General features: G+C 44.9%; 1 pseudogene; it reads right to left on the bottom strand.

The window, feature by feature from the left end:
• Positions 1-2,029: 2,029 nt before the first annotated feature.
• The window catches only part of LOC138498487 (zinc finger protein 420-like), a 74,429-nt pseudogene continuing 57,394 nt past the window's right edge, over positions 2,030-19,064 (bottom strand).

The raw sequence follows: 19,064 nt of genomic DNA, 5'->3' as shown, positions 1-19,064 counted from the left end.
AGGACCAGACAGGGGCCTTCGGTGAGGGCCTTAGGTGGATGGGCCGGGCCACCCATCTGCTGGCTTGCTGATTGGTCAGATATTCTGGAAGTGGGCCAATCAACACTGCCACAGTGCAAGTAAACACAAAGGCTCTCTGGTGCCTGGGGAACAAAGGAGCCGGCGGCCATAGTGTAAAGGAGGAGGCCGACCGGCACAAACCACTCAGGGCCCACGAGGTAGTGTTTCTGTCAGTGATGTAGGATGGGTGCCTGCAGCCACTGGCTCAGATATGGATTAACCAAAAATGTAATGGGCTCCAAAGTCGCGACACGCACCATGTGCGATCAGAGGGCAAGTCGTGACCTATCAGGACAAGGCAAGCCCATTCCAGTTAAAGCAAGCTCAGCCCTAACAAGGTGAGCCCAGCCCTATCAAACCAAGTTCAACCCTATTAAGACAAGCCTTCCCCTATTAAGTCACGCTCTGCCCAAGTACAGTGAGTCAAGTCATATCACAGCAAGCTTAGCCCTATCAAGGCAAACCCAGCCATATCAGGGCACGCTCAGAACTATCCAAGCGAGCCCAGCCCTAGCAAGGTGAGCCCAGCTTTATTAAAGTGAATCTAACCAAATAAAGACAAGCCCGGCCCTATCAAGGCAAGCTCAGCCATAGTAAGGCAATCAATGTTCTATTAAGGCAAGCTGAGCATTATTACAGTGAGCTTGGCCCTAATAAGGCAAACCCTAGCCTTATCAAGGCGAGCACTGCCAAGGCAAGGCTTTCTGGGGCCAGGAACCGCTCTACCTCCAACTTTCTCTTCCAAAAAATCGTCCTTCGAGGTCTCCAATTATCCACCTCCAACTCTTTGAGGGTCTGATGCTTCTCCAAGCAGAGAGTTGGGGAAGATCTATCTCCTCGTCTGGGGCCTCCCATTGGAACAGCCTCCCTGCCTCTCTCAAACTTGAGCAGAACCACCTCCGGTTCCTGAAGCAACTCAAGACCTTCCTATTTGCTTCAGATTTCTCTGTTCCGCTCCCCTGCTGATCCACCCTTCTGCTCCGTGCACTGGTCACCCTCTGAACTCGGGGCCCAGGCATCTGCATGTGCAGTTGACCTTGCACTGCATCCGGGCTCCCCAGCAATTAAGGGTCTGTATCTGCAACCCTACAGTCCCTTCTCACTACACTTATGAGCCACCTGCTGGCTGCACTTGTGAGTTAACTGCCCTTCCCTCATCCCCTCCCCCTGGCATTTCTCCCCTTATCTCTTCCCCGCTCTTACGCGATCTGAAGTACACAGGCCTAGTAAGATCGTTATTTTGCCCTTCCTATGTTTCCCCCTCCTTTTCATGTCACGCCTAGAAACACGTGCACAGGCGCGTTATAAATGCCATTTCATATTAAGGCAAACCCATCCCTATTAAGAGAAGCTCAGCCATATTAAGTGAAGATCAGCCCCATTACGGCGAGTCCAGCCATATCAAGGCATGGTAATCCTAACCATTCCATGTCCAGCCATATATAGTAAAGTCTAGCCCTGTCAAGTCCACTACTAGGCTAGCGCAGCTGTAAGGCAAGTCCAAACCAGTTGAGTTCAGTTTTTTTTTATAAATGTGGTTGCTTTGTCCTCCCAAAGTCCTTTCAGTGCTCTCTAGAAGTGGAACATGCCCGGCCTTTCCTGAAATCTAAGGCACGTCACTGGCGTATTCAGGAATTATGGAAGCTCTCAACTGTGAGTTACAGTTAAATAAAGAATTGTTCATATATTAATGATTTTTCCATTCCTTGTTACTCTCTTTATCGCTTAAAGATTTTTTTTTAAAAGCACCCCTAGAATAAAATAATGGATTTGTTTCTTTACAAATAACAAATCTATCAAATTAGAAAATAAATAAAAAACATCTTTTTAGACTTTTGTTATCCTAAATCTTTCAAACAAACCCAAAATAATGATTTAATTGTTCAACGTTGTAATTTCTGTAATCGAGAAGAGTGTTACACACTTAACATTGACATTTCTATGCAGAATGAAACTGGGCAGTCAGCAGTAATTGGCAACTCAATTTAATGACAGGAGAGAAGGTTGTTCATGACACAAAGCTATATATATGCATTGATAATATACATAAATACATAGTTTAATACATACACTGCAGCAACCAAGATACATGACAGGGGTCTGGCTGGTTTCCAATCCAGGGTTTTATTTGCATTGTAATCGTTCAGGTTATCTAAGTGTGTTCTCCTCATTGCTTGCCTTATGAGCACCCTGGTGTGATGCTGGAAATGCATTGGAGGGACAGGGCCTTCCTGTCCTTGTCCTGTACTCCCTTATCATGCGTGTTCTGTATTGTTTTCTGCACAGGAGTCCAGTTGGGACCCCTGGCAGTGCAGCTTTTCCTCTTTTTGGTTGTGGTGAAGAGAGACCACTGTGCTACCCTTCTGGCACCCATGGGTGGGGGTACAACCCTGTAGCCCTAGGGTATGTTTTTGGGAACATGTGTGTTGCCCATAGAGCAGGGTATGTCTGGTGGCAGCTCCATGCAGATGTGCAAGGAGCTTTGAGAGTCCTCCATTTGGGGATACCCCGGCCATGCCATAGTAATCAGTGGATTCCTGATAGAGGGCAAGATGGTCCCTGGGGCCTCTTCGTTTCAATTGCCCGTTACCTTGTTTTCCCAAAGTGCTGGGAAGCTCTGTCCTTTCCCCTGACTGGCTGTTGGGTGGATGAACCATATATGGTATTGTGAGGAAGTCCAGGCCAGACTGGCTGGAGCCTTCCCAGTGACTGTATGTGGTGGGTACACCCTTGGGGTGGGACCTGTGTGAATAGAGTGTGTGACCAATATGCATTCTATGTTATGAGTATCTAGTTTCTGTGTGTGAATGAGACAGCCCTGCCTGAAACTGAGATGAATGCAGTGTGGTGTGCTGAAAGGCTGAGTGCTTGTCCAAATCCACATTCCTTGTTATGGGTGGCTGGGTGGAAGTGAATGGCCTGAATGCATGCAAGCCCGATTGGCTACCTGCCTGCCCGCATGACTGCATGAATGCCCTTCTGTGTGATTGGCTGACATAGCCTGCTTCAGGCAGAGTGAATGAGGGACAGCTGTGTATATCTGGGGACCTCTCACTTAATTTGTTCAGAAGCTGAGCTCGAAACTTGAAGCTCATACTTGAAGCCCAGCTGGAAGAAGAAGATTGCTGCTGCATTTCCTTCGACGAAATCTAAATGCTTTGGAGTCTGTTGAGGACTGATCCAAGAGAGAACCGGTCTAGGGGAACTCTTCCCGAGCTACGAGGGACCATCGTGCAAAACTGCTGTTCTTCATCGAGGCACCCTGGACGCCAGTTCTGTTAGTCTGACGCCTGGAGAAGGGGTCCGCCGTGAATCCCGAAGAGAGTGCCTGGACATCAAGGCCATCAAAGTCCACTGACGTCCACCGGGGTGCGGAAGGACGCTGACTGCTGGAAGCCAGTTGAAGTGTGTCGTCCAGAAGCAAAGACACCATGACGCTGCGCTGCTCGACACCCGGAGCCGAAAAGCTCCACTTTGCTGACAGAGGGCTCCTTGGCCATCACAGTCAACCACTTTGTCCCGCCGGAGAAAGACAAGGTCATCGGCCGCCGCCCGCTGCGGAATGTCCGCGGGTGGGTTTAACGCCACATGGAGCTGACTAAGACGTCCCAAGGACACTGACAGAGTGAAGATAAGAGGTCCAGCCGGGGTCGAATCCAGATTGCCAGAGCTATCCCGAGGTACGTGCTGCGGCTGCAGCACAGACAGGCCAGAGGACCGACGACCGCGACACCCAACGCCTGGGTCTGCATCCTTCACTGAGCCTTATTTGCGGCACCAAATACTTTGCATCGAGGTTTACCGCACGCCCCATCTTCCCAGGACTTCCACGATCGATCTTCAAAGAGCACCGTGAAGGTCGAAGCTGCAACATCACTGCAAGTGTTCCACTTTTCTTCAAGAATCGCGATGCCCTGTGGCTCCTGTTTAAAAGGGAGTCCACCCTCGAGGGACACCATCCACAAACCGTTGGAGCGACTCTTCCACTACAGTTACATTGGGCTGGTTGACATTTTTGGCCAGGAAGCAAGACTTATTAAGCACTTATGGACTGGGCTTGTGAATACTTGTATTACAGGTCGCCCGGGGGGAGGGGGTGAACTGGGGGAATCCTCACTAAGAATTGTGTCTCTATATCTAAAGAAAGCATTCTGCCATTGCTTAACCTTAACCTGTCTTCCTTCCTTCCTTATTATCTATGTTGATACACCTTGCTGCACGAGTTGTATGCTCCATTATGACTGCCAGCGCTTGATGCATTTTAAAGGAATCTAAAGCCTAAGTGTGGTACTACATAGGAACTCTAAATATTTGTCATTTTAGAATTACCAAAGTACAAAGTGTGTTATTGAATTGAATTGAATTGTATTGAATTGTGTATATATCTCTGAACCTTATTTATATATAAAGAACTGTGTTAGCCCATAACACAGTGTGTGGACATTCCTTTGTGGGGGCTTGGGGACTCACTCTACTTAAGAACCCGCCTGCATGACCACCTGAGAGCTTAAGCCTTGGTTGATCGTCCATAGCTACCATATAGAGGTGCTCTGTGCCTCTGCTCTGCCATATAGAGGACAGAAGTATAGATACCCTCTCCAGTCTTTACACCTGGAACCTCTGTGTTTAAAGGGGAGGTATGCCTCACCCCTGAATGGATCTTCTGATGATGGCCTATATCCCACGTCAGAGGCTTGTCTGCTAATGTCTGTAGAAGCCACATCTCAGAGTTTCTCACTTGAATGGATCATCTGATGGTGCACAAAGCAGACTTCTGAGCAAAGCTTTTCATGTGCACTAGTTCCGTTTCCCGCCAATGTAGAGCATTTGATGTTTTTGCAGGTCAGAGGCCGGAGAAGCTCTGCATGCATTGTATGCACCGTTACAGTTTCTCCCCCAGTTTACTGCATCTGATGCCTGGAGAGAGAACTAGTACTGAAGCATTCCTCACACTTCATGCACTGGTACAGCCTCTTGCTAATATACAACCTCTGAAGGCCAGAGCTACGTGTGAAGATTTTCTTGCACACCATTCACTGGTATGGTTTCGCTCCAGTATGAATCCTCTGATGTGATAACAGTTGAGAGGTCCGAGTGAAGCTTTTCTTGCACTCCGTGCACTGGTATGGGGTCTATCCGGTATGCAGCCTCTGATGCGTGGACAGATTGGAGGTCCGAGTGAAGCTTTTTCAGTTCACTCTGTGCACTGGTATGGTTTATATCCGGTATGCAGCCTCTGATGCGTGGACAGATTGGAGGTCTGAGTGAAGCTTTTATTGCACTCTGTGCACTGGTATGGTTTCACCCCAGTATGGATCCTCTTATGTGCTAACAGGGTACAGTTGTGAGTAAAGCTTTTCCCACACTCTGTACACTGGTATGGCTTCACTCCAGTATGGACCCTCTGATGTGATAATAGTTGAGAGCGCCGAGTGAAGCTTTTATTGCACTCCGTGCACTGGTATGGTTTCTCTCCGGTATGCAGCCTCTGATGCGTGGACAGGTTAGAGTTATGACTGAAGCTTTTCTTGCACTCTGTGCACTGGTATGGTTTCTCTCCAGTATGAATCCTCTGATGTGATAACAGTTGAGAGGTCTGAGTGAAGCTTTCTTTGCACTCTGTGCACTGGTACGGTTTCTCTCCGGTATGCAACCTCTGATGCTTGGACAGAGAAGAGCTCTGACTGAAGCTTTTCTTGCACTCTGTGCACTGGTATGGCTTCACTCCAGTATGGATCCTCTGATGTGCTAACAGGTTAGACCGCCGAGCAAAGCTTTTATTGCACTCTGTGCACTGGTACGGTTTCTCTCCAGTATGGATCCTCTGATGTGCTAACAGGTTAGTGTTCTGAGTGAAGCTTTTCTCACACTCCGTGCACTGGTATGGTTTCCCCCCAGTGTGCAGCATCAGATGTTTGGACAGATCAGAGCTATGACTGAAGCTTTTCTTGCACTCCGAGCCCTGGTGTAATTTCTCCCCAGTATGCAGCATCAGATGTCTGGACAGATCAGAGCTATGACTGAAGCTTTTCTTGCACTCCGTGCACTGGTGTGGTTGCACCCCAGTCTGCAGCATCAGATTCCTGGACAGGTGGGAGCCATGAATCAAGGTTTTCCCACACTCAGTATATTGCATGATTTTCCTAGCAAGATGGTGTGATATTTGTACAAGTGTGAGCTTTGGGTGATGCCTTTTTGAACTCTGCGCTCTTGTATTGGTTCTGTGTCTTTCAGTAAAGATCCCCTGATGGGATCACAGATGCAGGCTCAGAGCAAAGATGCTGTACAGAATGGATGCTCCAATGCATCGAACATCAGGGTGATGTTTCATCACTTTCCATCCTTCCACTCCCAGTGCTGCACTTCGCTGCAAGAGCTGTTGCAGTTATCGCTGCTGTGCACCTGTAAACGAGAAATAATTGCCAGTTAGTGCATGAATTAAAAAGGGAGGGGATCTTTCTATGTCAGCCAAATCTTAGAAAAGGTGGAATTTAAAAAAGAATATTGCTTTCACATTTCATATAGTTCTTCATGCCAGATTACAAGAGCTATAATAACAGATGCTATTTCACAATGTAAGGATGCTCAATTGAATGAAACCGGGAAGGATGAAATGCTGAGTCAGCACTACTGAGAGTTGAACCTGGGTTGTGCAAGGTGAACACAAGATGCCTGTGGCGAGCGACTCACTAGCTGACTTGTAGGGTTCGGGGTATCCCTTAGGAGGAAGTCAGGGAATACGGTGCAATTAGCTAGAATGCAGGGAAAGTACGTTTGTTGTTTGCTAAATCTGCTTGGGGCCAAGTGACTGAATAAATCATAGTGAGGGCATTCAATTTCAGTCCTCCACTTTGTGCATCTGGTTGTTTCACATATTGGGGGCACTGCCTGCCTATTACTCACCACCATTTGGAGTGCATCATTACAGACAGAGTTATACTGCGTTCTCTGTTTCATCCAGTGCTAATACAGTGTACGGTCACAAGTGTTCGTGTCAGAAAAGAGGGAGGGTAGAGCTTCCAAATATCCTACAGGATAGGATGGGGAAAAGAGTGTTACAAGGGAGGTGGTCCCACGTCTCAACCCTTGGTGTCCTACTTCTACTCCCCAAAGAATCCCCATCCAGGTGATCCTCCCCCACTGGCCCACCTGGATGACAGATCCCCGGGGACTAGCAAGTGAGACCTACAACAATGAGGAGATCTGTCACCACTACCCTCATTGGCCAGTTGCCATTCTTTACTTCACTTGGGCGACAAAAGGTGGCGACAGAGTGGACCAAACACCTGCTGAATTTTTTAAAAAGCGTTTGAAACTGGAGGCAATGCTGAGGTAGAGATACTTGCATTTGAAGCATGGAAATGGACCATAAAAGCTGAATGGATGGTTAGTGAAAGGACACTTATCTCAAGTGTCTGTCTTGCTACACTGACTGCACACAGTCCTGCTGGGATGGCCTCTGAACGAATAGCTATTGGACCTGTCCAGGATAGCAGCTGTATGGCAGCTTATCGTTGAGAAGGGCCGGACCCTGCTCGTACATCATTCTGGCCTCTGAACCATCGGATAGTGGACTTGTAAAAGTAAGCAGCTGATGGGCTGCTCAATGTCTAGAAGAGCTGGAACCCTGCTGGTATGCCACCGTAGCCTCTGAACGAATGGCTAGTGGACCTGTGCAGGATAGCGGCTGCATGGTTGTTCAATATTGCAAAGGAATGGAATGTGTCATGTTTGCCAGAGGTGCCAGTCAAGCATGTGACTGCACAAGACATTCACATCAAGCACCTGAGCTGGGCTGATACTGAAGGTCTGACCCTGAACCTTAAAATGGAGGCATTACCACAGGAAGACACGCCTCTGTCTGCTTCCAGATCCACTCTAAAAAATCTAAAAAAGAATCTGGACTAGATAAATCTGGCAACCTTTTCGGGAGCCAATGTATGCCCCGCTGAGAAGAAGAGTTTAAGATCTGGATTGATAGGGCCATTCATGTGGAAAAGGAAGGCACCAGCACGTCCAGAGCAAAAAGGGGGAGAATCATTGAGGTCTTACAAGGAGATGGAGCTGAGACCAGCAACTTTGAGCGCCTGAGGCCAGATGTATCTGTGTGGAAAGCGCTCACAATGCTGGCGTATTTGAAAGTTCAGAATCTGGGAATAAGGTTCCCCCATGGTATATGAATGGCAGAGGTGAGAAACTCCCATTGCATGTGACTCGCATGGGGTTACTATTACAACAGCTCATAGCAAACAATACCCAATAGCCATTCATGGAAAATAAAGGTCAAATTAAGATTGTGTAAGTGGTGAACGTGAATGCTGCAGAGCCTAAAAAAAGTAATCTTCCAGAGCGTCACCACACTTCCTCAGTGGTTTATTTTGTATTGTACTGCTGTACATAACAAGCCGTGCAAAAACATATGACACAGGCACGTTTAGACATATATTAAGAATTTAGCACAGAGAAGAAAGGAGAATGGTTTTGTGATATGAACGAAAACCCAGAGGGTAGGAGAGGATTTAATATAGAGTGGAGAATTTCCAATGTTTGGGGCTAAAAGAGGAAAGGATCGAAAGTGACGTGCGCTTGGTGACTTACCGACTATGAGTAGGACCTCAGCTTGGGTGCAAAGAGAAGAGAAAGCCACAGAGTGAGTAAGAAAGAGGGAGCGAGGCCATGTTTAAAATTTGAAGACAACACATAGAAAGTGGAATAACAATCGAGATTCAAATGAATCCAAGAAAGGGAAAGGAGCAAAGGATATATAGAAGTGTGGGAGAAAGACAGCAGAGTGTGAATATAAGGGCTAAAGATAGAACATAGAGAGGCCAGGAGGTAGGCAGGCCAGTGACTAGTGCAGAACGGTAGTCCAGCTGAGAGAAGACTAGGGTCGAGATAAGTAGTTCAGTGGCATGAAAAGACAAGCCTTGTTATAAAGTCCATGATGACCAGAGCCTGCAATGTTAGCAATGTGTGTAGAGAGAGAAGAGTCATGAATATGCCTAGATTATGTGCTGCAGTGGGGAGAGGGAGATCAGAAGGGAGGAGAAGATGTGAGGTGTAGATGAGGTCGGGAAGGGGAGCATCACAGCTTTCGAGGCCTTGAGGAGTAGGAGATTGACGTGCATCCGAGAATGGATTGCAAGAAGACGGGCAGAGATGGTAGCGTGAAGGGAATCGGAAAACAAGGAAAAGAAAAACGTATCTGAGAATCGTCAGCATAGAAATTACTTTCATCAAAGATCCTAATCTACCAGCGAACGCGTTCTTTACGTTCTCTTGACCAACATCTGCTGGTGGTACCTCGTTCTAGATCAGTTTATTGGGTAACAGACGATTCTCTTCCAGGGAGGACCTCGGCTGTGGAATGACCTTCTTTTGGAACTCCGTCGAATAGACTCTTACAATTGCGTTAGAAAACGTTTATAAACTAACTTGTTCAGCTGAGTTGGCTGTTGGTGGTGTTTTGTTATAACAGCTGCGTCCATATGCAGGTTCCCTGCTTGGTTCCCAGAGATATGCACTTCATAAATAATTAAATCAAATCAAATGAGGAGATAGCCCAAATGAAGAGGAAATATTAGCGTGACACAATTTAGTAGGGGAAAAGTGGAAGAACATTTCCTAGCCCAGGAAATTGAGAAAACATGATTAGATAGATAGAAGGAAGACCATTGCAGAAAGGACCCAAAGAAATCCTGCGACAATGAGTAAGAGTCGGAGTAGAGTGGTCAACGATATAAAATAGAGAAGAACGGTCAGGGAGAAAGTGAATAGAAGAAAGTTTGGAATGAGGAGCCATTAGAAGTGAGTTAGATATGCTAAGGAGAGCAGTGTTAGTGAAGAGCAATGTTCAGTTGATGAGGTATGGAGGAGTAGAGAAGTTGAGTCTTAGAGGAAGAGAGGGGAGGTGAATAGGTGTTAGGAGGAGGTATGGTTAGCTTGTCGGCTTTGTTTGTTGGAAGGAGGTGGAAGAGATGAGTAGTGGGAGAAGCAGCAGGAGTGAATGCATTAGAGGTAGGGTTTCCTGTTTTAGGGGTTTATTATTTCTTACTTCCAGGGGTGTTTTTTCAGTGTTTTCAAAAAGTTTCAAAATCTGTGTTAATCAGTGTTTTCCAGTTCGCCCACTTCAAAAAATCACGGATAACTGTTTTTTTCCAGTGTAAATATACAAATATTCTTTTATTGTTTAATTGCGCACATAAGTAGGGTCATTGGAGCATGATGTTATGAACACTTTCCGGACAATAAAGATGAATGTGTTAATCCAGTAATATCTAACTGGGTCCTCCAGTGGTTCCGATCCCTCCCTTAGCAATCAGATGGGTTCTAACACAGGAGGCAGAGGAGGGCCCTCAAATCAACAGGGTTTTCCCAGGGGCAATCAACGAGGACGCCCAAGACAGGGCCCAGGAATGTGTACCAGGCAGTGGTACATGAACCAATGAGCCAAGATCAAATCCCTGCATTTAACATATCCACAGAGGCTTTGAATGAGGTAGAACTTAGTCTTTTGTCAAGGGGTCTGTCCTTCGAACCGGCAACGAGAGCAGACTGTTTTGACACAGAAGTGGAATTACACAGATTTTTTCGTAACATTCGACTCAAACATTATTTTGAGATTTTTCTGCCAAATCAAAAGAAAGACAATCAATCAGCTAATATAGCAGAAGATGTCCCCAATGTGACAGGACTAAAAATAAAATCGGGGTTTAATCCACCTCCATACGCTTGTCCAACAGTGATTGAAACATTAGAAAATCGGGTAACTAAAGAAGTTCTGAGGGCAATCCAGAGAAAGAACTATACCCCAGACAACCTGAATAAAAATGAACGGGAGGCCCTGAAATTATTGTGCGATCGGAAAGACATCACAATCAAACCCGCCGACAAGGGGGGGAAGGATAGTCATCCTATCTACAGAGAATTATGAGAAAGAATGTATGCGTCTGTTGCGCGATGAAAACGCCTACCAAAAGTTAGTTCTAGATCCAACATCAAGACTAGAAGAGGGAATCAAGAGCCTGACCAACCATGCAGAAAGGGAATCGTGGATTAGCAGCGAAGAGGGTTGTTTCCTCAGAAAAAGCCACCCTAAAAAGGCGGCTTTTTATATTCTGCCTATAATTCACAAAAGATGACAGACCCACCAGGGAGGACTATAGTGGCGGCAATAGACTCATTATTGGAACCACTCTCTGTTTATGTGGAATTTTTTCTTAAACCTTTTGTGGTTAAGATGCCATTTTATGTAAAAGATTCAGGAGATATGATAAGAATAACTCAGAACCAAGTGTTAGAGGACAATGATATCCTAGTCACAATGGATGTAGAGTCACTATACACCTCCATCCCCCAGACAGAATGTCTGGAGGTGTTGGGTAGAATTCTGAATACAAGACCAGAACCACATACTCCACCCACAGAGTTTATACAAGAATGTGCACGTATCGCGATGACCGAGAACTTCTTTTTATTCAAACAAACCCTTTTTAAGCAAAGAAAGGGAGTCAGCATGGGGGCAACTTTTACGCCAAATGTTGCGAATTTGTTCATGGCGGAATACGAAGAGAAATATATTCTGGGTGAACATAGCCATCTGAAACAACAAGTTGATCTGTGCCAAGGCCTTCGGGCTTGGTACAGATACATCGACAATGTATTTATGACATGGAGGGGTACAAGTGAAACATTGAACCAATTCCATCAGTGGCTAAACACATGCGATAATAATATCAAATTCACGATGGAATGGCATAAAAATCAGGTAAGCTTTTTAGATCTACTCATTAAGAAGTTGCATCAGCAGTTGGCCACTACCCTCTTTCGGAAGACAACCGATAAAAACACACTATTACACTACTCTAGCTTTCACCCAGTGGGCCTTCGCTAGAATTTACCCTATGGTCAGTTTTTAAGGATACAGAGAAACTGTACCAAAAAGGATGAATACAAAAACATGCAGAGGATCTAAAAGGAAGGCTACTAGATAGAGGTTATCCACAAAAGTTGGTAAAGAATAATCTAAAAAGTGCACTGAACAGGAACAGAGATGAATGCCTTGTACCAAAAGAAAAAAAGAAACAAGACAGATTAGTGTGTGTCACTACTTTTAATCTGGTAAGCAATGAAATTAAAAAGATTGTGAACTGGAACTGGGACCTAATAAAACAAGCAGGAAGTCTCTCGTAGAAACCCATTTTTGCCTTCAAAAAGAATCAAAATCTTAGACAACGTCTAGTGCACACTTACAGAGATTTGAATTCAGTACAAACTATATTGAACCAATGGGGTTTACCCCCAATTTCAGGCCATTATAAATGCGGTAACTGTGTGTCCTGTCCATTGACAGAGACCAGATATGAGTTCAATCATGGGGCTACAAAATGGAAAATGAAATCACCCACAAACTGTCGTACTAAGAATGCTATCTATATTATCAAATGCCCCTGCAATTTGTTGTACGTGGGAAAAACGACTAGAGAGGTGAGACAGCGGATAGGGGAACACCGTAGCTGCATTCGGAACAAAGTAGCTGAAAAACCCTTGGTGGAAAATGGAGATATAATCTAGTTGAGTAAGTACAATGCTCCACAAGTAGTGATCCAACATGTTTGTTTGCATCTTCGATGGGGCTAGATAAAAGTGGTTACTATACCGGGATGTAGACAGGATTAATCCAGTTAACAATGGAATTGGATGCTAAAAATTCATCACCCATAGACATTGTCATTATGATTACTATTTAGAATCATACCTTCACATTATTTGTGGTTCAAATGAGTGAGAATAGCCTATGGTTAGTAGAAAATGAATGAAATTGAGTTTAATTTATTTTAGCGTGTTTTGATATTGTATATTGTATTTTAGGTGGTGATACTCACCCTACTCGATGCTTATGGGAATAAGGAAACTCCCCTAAATTTTGTCCTGAAGAAGGTTGTATGAACGAAGGGTCGATAATGTTGACGTCCCAAAAAAAGACAACCGAAACACGTGTAGACAAATGTCGGTGTAATTAGGAACACACAGACGGAATCATCAGATAATCGAATGGAGGACTTTTGTTTAATGTGGAATTAGGGTCGGAGGCCATCCATATTTGAAGCCATATATTTATATGTCAATAATTTGATACAAAAAAGCAAAAAGTAGAATGAATGGTAGGAGTGATTGAGTATGTGTGGAACTTGTAGATACTTGCTTGTGGAAATGTTCTAGTATTTTATATGAATTTGATATGCAAATAAAGGTTTTTAGAAATTGACAATTGGACATTTATTGGTATTTAGGAAATAAATAAATGTATTGAGAGGCTATTCCTGGTTCCATTGGTCCAATTTTTGTTGACTATGATATGACGCCTGAAGGACCTGGGACTGTAATCAGGCACCCCTTTGTTTTATAATATCTACAAGTCAAAATTACTGTGGTAAATTATGCAATACTTTTTCGGGTACTCTTTGCCCATCCTTGCTCTTTCTTTTCTTCCCATGAAGACTATGATTTTAGAAAACGACTTTCCACATTGTACAGCCTTCTAATTTTAGCAGATAAGGCATAGCATGATAAAAGGATTTGCCATGGAGCACTCACTTTGGTGGAGATGAGTATTATTTTGACTGTCAAAATAAATAAACTCCAAGCAGATAATTACTATTTATCAAGGGCTGCTCACTACAAAATGGGAAGGGAGTCTCATTAATGTACCCCCTGAGGCTTCATTGGAGGGGGTGAGCAGGCCAAAACTGTTTGCCTGGTGTGGGACTATCAGGGGATCCTATAGCAGACTTTTTCAAAGGCAACTCAGCAGGTTAGGTGATTGTTGCTCAGATGTTATATGTTCATACCTTCCTGTAAGTCATATGGCTTTTTTCCTATTCCTGAGGCATCATGTGCTGTAAAAAGTGTTGTTTTGACTGGGAATGAGCACGGCTCTCTTGCTTCACTGTGTGTGGGAACTTTTGTCCCCATAGCGAAAATCAAAAGCTGGCACCCATGAATATACGCACAGTAAGTGAGCATATCTTAAAGTGAAATATACAAATGTAGTTCAATTGACCTTCCCCTTAGAAGGAAGTGTGCAAGACAAAAGAGCAGAAATGTTCAAATATAAATGCTGGAAAAATATAAAGGTGCTCACCTTTTAAACTCAGCAATCTGTAGTGAAATATTCCCTGGAAAACAAAATCCCAGTACAAGACGTGCTTGTTTTCTTATGGGTAAGAGTCTGCACTGGGAACATGACAATCCTGGTAGCCAAATACTTGAGCCATCATTTATAAATCACACCTAATTTAAAGCACAGTGTTGAGAGACAGTACAGTAATTAAGAAGTGTGGGGTACTCACAGATGCAACAGGGAGAAAGGCACTAAACAACTTTACTTCAATACCTTGTTGTTAGTAAGGATTCCCATTTTATGTGACATTTTCCCTCCAGTTGTGTACCCCCCAACATTTTGCTGCTGTTAAACATCATAGTCTGACTTTTGCCAGTGGAGCACAGTCTTCTGCAGCACTCCTCTGGGCTTTTTGCTCACTTCATTCTGGGGAAACTGACATGCCCTTAAAGACAGCCAGTACTGGGAGACTTTGTTTCCCTTAGTCCTTGTCAATGTTGAAACGTTTGTGCAATATGTTGTAAGTGCACAATGTACCTTACAGTACAGTGCACTTGGGTCTTGTAGTCATTTCAAAAGGCCCTAGATAATCTCAAAGGACTTTTTAGGAGAAGTGCAGATGTGTCTTGGACAGGGTTGGTAGCAGCTTATCTTTTCATGTAATGTTAATCCTTTCCTGCCAGGTAAACCGCATTTACCACGTTTGGCACGAATAGGTGGCCTGGCTCCAATATGGCCATGCCACGAGGTTCTTTGTCCTGTCACTTGGCCATCTAGCCCCTTCACCTTCCCCAGGTCGAGCCGACCTGGGTCAGTCCTTATTTGGGCATACATTCTCCAGTGAAACTGTAAACTTGTGCGGGCTTCTGCATGCCTTATGTGTGTGCTTCCAGGATGTGGGCTGGACTGTCTGGTTCCAATACACATCCTGGGTGCCGGGAATGCCTGGGACCACCGTGGTCCATGATAAATCCACGTATGGTGTACCTGTATGTGAGCAGATCTCCCATTGGGTTCTCTTCGTTTAGGCACAAAGGAGATTCTGGATAAGAGAGGCCTCATAACACCCATACCATGTCGATCTCTGGAGTTCTCACTGAACGAAGGATAGGATCCAAGTATCCTGAAACTAAGAAGCCAAGTCGAGGAACCGCTGGTGACCTGTTGGAAGGTTTGGCACCATGAGCCCGCTGTCGTCCCGTGGGACCCCTCTGCATCTGGTCGTCCTAGAAGGTCTGCAAAGACGCTTCGACCCATTGGAATAGTGGGACCAATTATTCTCGGCACCTTCATCAAACCCTGCAAGTAAGCCTTCTCGGAAGTGTCCCTGGGCCAAACAGTGGGCTGACTAGTTTACGCAGGACCTTTGCCCTGATCCCGCCGCTGTTTCGAGGAGACCTTGAAACTTGGTACATGGCTAGCTCTGTGTTCATGGCACTCTCACACAGAATTTCGTACACTTGGCGTTCCCAGGTCTGGAGTAAAGAGAGAGAGCCTGATCCGGAGTGAATGCGGTTACCGTGTTGCCCAGCCATGGTGATGAACTTTGCAGGTGCGCTGCTTCTGTGCCCCTCTTGCCCCTGAAGCCTGCTACAGTGAAACTGGCCTCATCCATCCACCAGGAGCAGAGAAATCGCCACTGTCCCGTTTGGGAATCAACACTGTATCTTCGTTGCTCAGAGCTGCAGAATTGCCGCATTTGAACCTGCAACCAAATTAGACTCGACTGCCGGAGTTTGGTCCACAGTGCGCCGGGGGTCAGCGAGTACTAGCAACCCTTACCGATAGCCCCTAGCACATCCAACCCTTTTAACGCATGAGCGGCCTTTGATGGCCCCTCTCCTTTTCACAGTTATCGAACTATTCCCAACTCTTGGAACCTGCTCTGCCCTTTTGGGGAGACCCTCCTTGAATAGTGGGAACTTATTCTGCATCACCTCACCTACCTTCCTGAGCTGCTACAGACCCTGCATGAGACCCTGTGTCGCTTATCTGCACTACCACGTGCGCCAGCACCGCAAGTACATTTGAGCAATAGGCTCCTCTCATTGTAGGAACTGGACTGACTTTCAGTTAGGATTACGAATATGGCAGAATTGCCTAAAGACTCTTTGCACTACCTGCTTCCTCCCCTTTCTAGGCAATGGACCCAGTTTGTGCATTAACCCTTTAGGCCCCTTGGTCTTGTATATATGTATTTTAATAGGATTGTGTTGGGTTAGAAGTGTTACTGTGATTATTACTGTGTGTTGAACTTCAAAGGCCTTGAATAAATGTATTTGTATTATTAATATATATATATACCTGACTGGGAGTGATTTCTAAGTGTCCTTTACTCTGTGTGCTCATTGAGGTCTTTCAGTCACCCTCACCCCTCCTGAGACCTAGTCTTGACCGCCGCCAATGCTACCTTGATTGGTCTGGCTTGTCCAGAAGGTTACCCTGTTCCAATAAACTAGGCTGGCCTTCTGAACCTCTGCCCACCAGGTCAAAGTTCATAAATCCATCTTAACACTTGTGTTGTGGTACACTTTAACACACCTATATGACCACCGACTACGACGAGTTGTTCACGCGTCCTTTTGCTCAGTTGAGTTGGGTGGGGTTGGTTGTTGTGTGAATTGTTTTCGGATTTGTTACAGTGGCTGCAAAACGTGACCATGGCTGCCTATTAGAACATGACAGACTACTACCTACTCTGGATCAAATCTAAGAACCGAATTACGTTGTTGTTAAACTGCAGTGCATTGGTCTCTTGCGCCGTAAAAGTATGATTTCAGTACACCCCAAATGACTCAAACAGCAGCTGTTTATAGTTTCCGAAGATTAAAATGAGCACATGTATTACATCTGAAGACGGAAACATTAAACGTATTAAGCAAACAGAGGTAATTGTGCATGTTTTTAGTCCATGTTTCAACAGGCCTTCTAAATTCGGTGTCTCCCGTTTGCCCTTTCTTGCATTGCTGACTAAGTATCTATGACATGCGTTTCCTTGTAAAACAAAAAATATACTAATAATGTCAGCGTTCACACGGTATGGATGCGGACAGGGTCGGACTGCGCATACAATTGTGTCTCTGGCACCAATAAGAAAAGTGACCCACGGTTGCAAATGTCACAGTGTGACAGTTTGGGTATTGCCCTATAGGCTATTGGGGCATGGACATGGCACTGAAGCAGATTATAGCACTACTGCACTTCCTTATGTAATGCATAGTAGGATCAATGATGACCCTCCAGTGCAGTGTACAGCCCTGTGTGAGGCATGGATATTGCACTGAAGCTGATCAGAGTACTTCTTCTGACCCCAACTACGCGGAGCCACCTTGTACAAAGCAAGATGTAAAAGACAACATACCCATTGGAATGCTTAAACCGCTGGATGATCTGCAGGGTGGTGGATGTTCCACCACTGACGCAATATACATCAGAAAAACCAAAAATTGAGGTTTAACTAACAGAGGCACTTTCTTCGAGAAAATTTTTTTTACAATGCACCAACCTGACCTAGCCCGTGCACGGGCTGGCAAAAATGTACATGTTTTTGCATGTTTCGTTGGCAAAGCATATGCACGTGTGAACCGCCTTGCCATGATAGTCAAAGTTAAATATACATTCATGAAACGACTAAAGAATTAAAGTCTCTGGCCCTTATTTAGCTATGGCCTGCAACGTTCAGCTGTGGATTCGACACACAGCTTTTTGAAATTGTGGTGTACATGGCAGTGCAATGGGAAAATGGTAAATTGGCCAGCCCTTGTGTTACTTTGAGTGCAAATAGTGTGTTTTGCTATAATTATTGGTGTTTGAGGAATCATTTTGCTATGAATCAGAATCTGTATGCAAACTGTCCATTGAAATTGTGGGGAAACGTTGATCAGCATCTGTGTGGATACGTTGTAACGGCTGCACATTTTATTCATCTGAACGCGCTGAAATTGATAGTTGCTTCAAACTACATTTACCAGTTTTCCTGACCATCTGCAACACGTGTGATTGAAGAGGCGGGTTTTCTCTGCTTCTCGTTCAGAGCAAGTTAAGCAATGGCACCGTGCTGGAATTTCCCCCAACAATAGGTATTTGTAACCCACACGTTCGGCTAACTTCTACCTTTAAAATGCTACACACCACGATATTGAATAGCAACGTGACGGTAGAATCGGGTACCAGGAACCCAGCATCCTCTCTCTCGTGTTTTCTTATTAACACGAGATCTCTGATTAAGCATGCAGCAGACATTGAGGACTATTTGCTTGATAATGACCTTGATGTATGCGCAATTACAGAGACCTGGCTGCATGATGTGGCAGGCCCTGCTTTAACACATTTAAATCTACAAATTGAACGTCTGTACCTTTTGGAAGTTGTACACAATTGGCCTCTCCAGGCTCAGTGATTGCTTCACTGAGCAGTTTCTTTTCTGATTATATATCGTGATGAGGTGCACGTATTCCAGATGACACCTTGAATCTAAGAATCAACCAATATTAATATCACAAACTACTTTTCATTAATCTAAGTGGTGCCAGCCCCTTGTATTCTGCTCACCCATTTGCTACACACTCCGGGGGTGGAGGCACACATCTCGATATGTCGTTTGAAGATATCTCTAGCATTACGAACAAACATGCAGAAACACTCGTATTTTCTTCCGAAAAAGCAGAAGCCATATTGAACCTTATAGCAGATACAGGCTTGAACAACAACCTTCTGATCCTACAAAGATTAAACAACTGGAACACCTGATTCGGAAAGAGATTAATAGAAAACGATATGCAGTTACATTGACTAAATACTATCGGGGCACAAAGGATACCTAGGGGACTCTGCATGCCCTTACGCTCGACCTTGTGTAAAGAGAACAAAGAGTTTGTAAGGA

The sequence above is a fragment of the Ambystoma mexicanum genome, chromosome 5q, assembly GCF_040938575.1.
Source record: "Ambystoma mexicanum isolate Mex_15411 chromosome 5q, UKY_AmexF1_1, whole genome shotgun sequence".
In the NCBI taxonomy this organism is placed as follows: Eukaryota; Metazoa; Chordata; class Amphibia; order Caudata; family Ambystomatidae; genus Ambystoma; species Ambystoma mexicanum.
The sequence above is the reverse complement of the archived record's forward strand: the minus strand, read 5'-3'. Positions and strand labels throughout refer to the sequence as shown.